The 6000-nt window shown below is 47.9% G+C and overlaps 1 pseudogene; it reads left to right on the plus strand.

Moving 5' to 3' along the window:
* The window catches only part of LOC129838162 (probable leucine--tRNA ligase, mitochondrial), a 42408-nt pseudogene extending 36748 nt beyond the window's left edge, over positions 1 to 5660 (plus strand).
* The last annotated feature ends 340 nt before the right edge of the window (positions 5661 to 6000 follow it).

Raw genomic sequence — 6000 nt, forward strand, 5'->3', positions numbered from 1 at the left:
TTTATCCTCTGGTCCTATTGTTGTTTTCCATTCATCACCATGAACCATCACAGGCAGCTGGGAGGTCCTCTGTGATGTGTGTGTGTGTGTGTGTGTGTGTGTGTGAGAGAGAGACACAGACAGACGCACACACACACAGAGAGAGAGAGAAACACGCGCACACACAGAGAGAGAGAGACACAGACAGACGCACACACACAGAGAGACACACGTGCACACACAGAGAGAGAGAGAGACACGTGCACACACACAGAGAGAGAGAGAGACACGCACACACACACAGAGAGAGAGAGACACGCACACACACACAGAGCGAGACTCACACACACAGAGCGAGACTCACACACACACACACACACACACACACACACAGACACACACACACACAGAGAGACACACACACACACACAGAGAGACACACACACACACAGACACACACACACACACACACACAGAGAGACACACTCACACACACACACAGAGACACACTCACACACACACAGAGACACACTCACACACACACAGAGACACACTCACACACACACAGAGACACACTCACACACACACAGAGACACACTCACACACACACAGAGACACACACACACACACACACACACACACACACACACACACACACACACACACACACACACACACACACACACACACACACACACACACACACACACAGAGACACAGACACACACACAGAGACACACACAGACACACAGAGAGAGAGACACACACACACACAGACACAGAGAAAGAGAGACACACACATACAGATAGAGACACATACACAGAAACACATACAGACACACACAGAGAGAGAGACAAACACTCACACAGAGAGAGGGAGACACTCACACACAGAGATAGAGACACACTCACACACAGAGGGAGAGAGAGAAAAAGAGAGAGCGAGAGAGACACACAGAGCGAGAGAGAGACACACACAGAAAGAGAGAGAGAGAGACGGTATGGCTGGTTAGGATGCCACTGTGACCAACCTGTCTTGTGTTTACAGGTCACTTCACAGAGGACCTCCTCCTGAATGCAGCCATCTCTCGACTCATGGGACTCACCAACACAATCTCTGTGAGTGGACAACGTGTCATTGGGTGTGTGTGTGTGTGTGTGTGCGTGCATTCAATCTGATCTCTGACATCTTTCTCTGTCCCTCTCAGAACGTGTCGCCTCGCGTGCTGCAGCACAGCGTGGAGTTTGAGAAGGCTCTGTCCACGCTGTGTCCCATGGACCCACACCTGGCCTCCGAACTCTGAGCAGGTGGGCCACACACATTGATGGAATGAATGAATTAATAAATAAATATTGGACAATAATATGAATGATATTTGTTTGTATCAAAAGATGAATGATGTGTCACATGTGGTGTCACATGATGTGTTGCTATGACGATCCCATTCCAGAGAGGGAAAACTAATAGTCTGCTACACTTCTAGTGAAACAGAGAACGACTGGAGAGGAGATGAGAGGACCGTCTCGAATGATGATGTGGGTTTGGAAAGAATCCAACAGGAAGTTACCTCAGGGTGTCATCTTGATGGGGCCTCTTATCTAACACACAAAGCGCTCTGCAACGCCCTGGTGATGTCATCAGAGTCCATTGAGATCATTTGTTTGTGTGTGGTGTACCCATGTGAATACTTCAAATCTGAGTTGACGAACCAAAATTGACATGAAAAGCTATGCAAAGTCAAGGTCTACGAGTTCAGTACACAATAATTTCACAGGAATCTCCTCCAGAATGTGATTGTGACCAAATATCCCCTGACCCAAACTGAGAATCCCCAACCCTATGAACAATGTAGCTGATGCTGAGTCAGGACAAAGGTTGACCCATGTGACCTGATGGTATAAAAATAGCCGGAAGAGGAAGTGTCTCCTGTACTGTCCAGTAGAACATCCCCCTATTGTCAAACACACAGAAACAAGCCCTCTATTGAGGGGCTGGTACTAGGGGGCTGAACATCTGGGCTGGGTGCTGGGAGTAGGAGCTTGGGAGCTAGAAGGACTTGGGGCTGAGAGTAGGAGCTAGGGGGCTGGGAGTAGGAGCTAGGGGGCTGGGAGTAGGAGCTAGGGGCTGGGGGGCTGGGAGTAGGAGCTAGGGGGCTGGGGGGCTGGGAGTAGGAGCTAGGGGGCTGGGAGTAGGAGCTAGGGGGCTGGGGGCTGGGAGTAGGAGCTAGGGGGCTGGGAGTAGGAGCTAGGGGGCTGGGAGTAGGGGCTAGGGGGCTGAGAGTAGGGGCTGGAAGGAGCGGGGGGCTGGGATCGGGAGTAGGGCCTTTTTGGGAAAGTGCAGGAAAAGGCAACATCCTCTTGCTGATAGCCACAGTCAGGGAATTTGAGGGATGAACATGGACAAGATAAACTGTGTGTGTGGTTCTCGCCCGCTCACTTTCTCTCTATCTCTCTTCATCTCTCCCTCATAGACAGAAAGGACTAGAGTAAGTTAATATCTGTCATGGAAGCCCCCTGTGGATCCCCCCACATTAGTGTAAGGAGGCGGTGGGTGGGCAAACAGAAGGACTGTTGTTAATCCTCAATCTGTAGGGAGCTCTTGACAGCTTTCCTAGTGTTTTGAAAAGTTATGAATGTCCCCTATTACATGAGGCATGACCATAGAGATCACAGTGGTGAGATGGTCAGTCAGTGTGGTGAAGTTATGTAGTGGCTGACGCTTGGAGCGTGTAGGCTGAGTGTCTGTAAAGTACTATAAAGGGCTATAAAAAAATAAAATATAATTGGTTGATTGCTAGTTTGTGACTTGTTGTCTTCCCCTTCCATTCAGGGCTGAGCCAGGTGAGGAACCCCCTGAGCCCTCTCCTCTACCGCGGAGAAGACGTGCTGCAGCAGCCCTGGCCCACCCCAGACCCTCTGTACCTGGAGACCCCTGGAGCTGGTTGTACGGGTGAGGCTGTCAAACGCACACTACCACCCGGTACTCAAGGGAAAGGGGCATACCTAGTCAGTTGTACAACTGAAGGCCTTCAACTGAAATGTGTCTTCTGCATTTAACCCAACCCCTCTGAATCAGAGAGATGCGGGTGGGGGGGGGGGGGGGGGCTGCCTTAATCGACATCCACGTCTTCGGTGCCCGGGGACCAGTGGGTTAACTGCCTTGCTCGGGAAGAATGACAGATTTGTACCCTGCACCTTAGAGACTTCTGCCCTATGTACATAGTCATTAAACAGTGGTCACTTAAATAATGTTTATATAATGTTTATTGTTCTGAAATCGTATTGTTCCGAAATCATTTATTTTGATCGCTGAGAAATGAAGCTAGTTGATGACTTACTTCATCAGTACATACTGTATTCTCAACATATCTCATCCATATAACTACTGCTGAACATACCTTCCTACTTATACACTGTATGTTGTTCATACTGTCTATGCACACCACGTGTTTATATTCCAGACTTGTTTCTTCTTGTTGGGGGGGATTGTTTGTGTGTTTGTAGAAACTTACTGCACTGCTGGAGCTAGAAACACAAGCATTTCCCTGCACCTGCTTTAACATCTGCTGATCTGTGTACGCAACAACTAAACAATGTTTTGATTTGACACACACACACCTCTCACACACTCACTCCCCTTTCACTCACACACACATGCCCATACACATGCCAAGGCACACACCCCTACAGAAAATGATACAGACTGAAAGAAAATGCCACACACTCACAGACATACTCTTGTGTATACTCAAAATGGCACTCACACTCCTTTGAACCAAAACAGCCGTAGCCCCATTCATGTGCTCACTGTCTGTAATTTACACAAAGCCTATGATCATATGGCTTGAGAGGGAAAGTGTGTGTGTGTGTGTGTGTGTGTGTGTGTGTGTGTGTGTGTGTGTGTGTGTGTGTGTGTGTGTGTGTGTGTGTGTGTGTCTGTGCGTGCAACCCAGGGTGCCTAGGCAATCAGCAGGCAGTCCAGCTGTGGTGGGCGGGGTCACAGAGTCAGCTGTTCAAAGATCAGTCTCTGAGAGATCCCTGCTGGGGGGAACCAGAGTCCTCACACACACACACACACACACACACACACATGTCTAAACATTGACTCCGATAATGGATAATAGCCAGCTAAAGACTGTGCTCATCTGAAGTAGATGGTTTCCTCCTCTCATGGCCTGTACCATGAGGGAGCTGTAATCCTTTCAAACACTCATTAAGGAAAGACATTAACACACATTAAGGACACACAACCGTTTACCTTTCCACGGTCATCCTCCACACACAGACAGAGTAACACACGCACACATATACTATTTCTCCCATTGACCTGTATGATGATGATGATGATGCTGGTGTTGGTTGGGATCTGGTCTGAGGCCTTGATGTGTGTTTCCTCAGCCTAGCGCTGCTAACCTCCATCTCACTGGGACTCTGACAATCTGAGGCCTTGATGTGTGTTTCCTCAGCCTAGCGCTGCTAACCTCCATCTCACTGGGACTCTGACAATCTGAGGCCTTGATGTGTGTTTCCTCAGCCTAGCGCTGCTAACCTCCATCTCACTGGGACTCTGACAATCTGAGGCCTTGATGTGTGTTTCCTCAGCCTAGCGCTGCTAACCTCCATCTCACTGGGACTCTGACAGACTGAGGCCTTGATGTGTGTTTCCTCAGCCTAGCGCTGCTAACCTCCATCTCACTGGGACTCTGACAGACTGAGGCCTGGGTAAAGCCCACAGAGCAGGCCAACACGCACTCTCTCTCTCTTTTGCTCTCTCTCTCACACACACACAAAAGTACACACATGCACTGACTAATTATGAGCATATCTTAACACACACAAATATACAGATCCCATACGCACACACGTAATACACACACTCACAATTGGGAGAAAGGTTAGGCTTGACCCAAACAGACACACACACTGATACACAAACATACAAAGACTGGAAATGAGGAATTAAAGGTTCCTCCTTCTCGGCTGTAGAGGATCTGACTGCCCAGCCCATTTTCACCACAAGCTGGTTGTTTTTAGACAGCTCAGGTTACACACACAGTTTACTGAAAGGAGTGGAGGAAAGGCATATGCATGTTCTATAGTCCCTGATATAATTCGAGCGCTTTCGATGCAGCCACAGCCTCCACTAAGAGTTGTCTCAGTCAGTGTACATTATTTAATATGTCTGGACCAAAGTTTGCTCTCACTCAATGTTAACTAGCGATGTAGAGTGTTTTATGGGATGGAGGTCAAAGTATTCAGGTTTGTACTCTTAACCTTTTGGGTTTTCTCTCCTTCCTTCCATCTCTCCCTTTCACCTCTCAGATCAACAACAAGGTGTTGGTGCCTCAACAGGTGGCCCAGGATACGGAGCAGGTACGGGCACTGGTTCTGGGGAGCGAGCTGGGACAGCATCTCCTAGGAGACCGGACCATCAAGAAGGCCATTCTGTTCCCTAGGACCCCCCTCATCAACTTCCTCATACAGGAGTGACCACTCAACTCTGGATGCTGATTGGTGGACTATCATGTCAATCAGAAGACCACAGCCACTCACAGACTTGAAGGCGGGGACATCATGTGAACGGAAGGATGAAAGACTATTTGTAAATTAAAACAATAACTAGTATCAACAGACATTTTTGTAAAAAAAAAAAAAAAAAAACATCTTTGTGAATAAAATGATATATTTTGCATTTGGTCTGATCTTTTATGAAATGTATAAAGCTGAAGATGAAGGTGTGGTGTTTGTGCTCACATAGTATGTGCTATAGAGCCTACAGAACATAGTGCTGAAACTAGCATCATGAAAAGCTGATGAGTGAAATAAAACATCCGTCTGTCAGATGTGATACCAGGAGTCATACACTGAGACTGGAAGTGTTTTCAGACTGAATGACATGTGTATCACTTTCCCCTTGTCACCATGGTGACACCAGACCCTACTCCAGTGCAGAGGGTTGTTTTGCAATCTGAAGTCACCATGTTAACATACTGTCATGCATGGTTACGAGGTGATATGGCT

This window comes from Salvelinus fontinalis, chromosome 38, assembly GCF_029448725.1.
Source record: "Salvelinus fontinalis isolate EN_2023a chromosome 38, ASM2944872v1, whole genome shotgun sequence".
In the NCBI taxonomy this organism is placed as follows: domain Eukaryota; kingdom Metazoa; phylum Chordata; class Actinopteri; order Salmoniformes; family Salmonidae; genus Salvelinus; species Salvelinus fontinalis.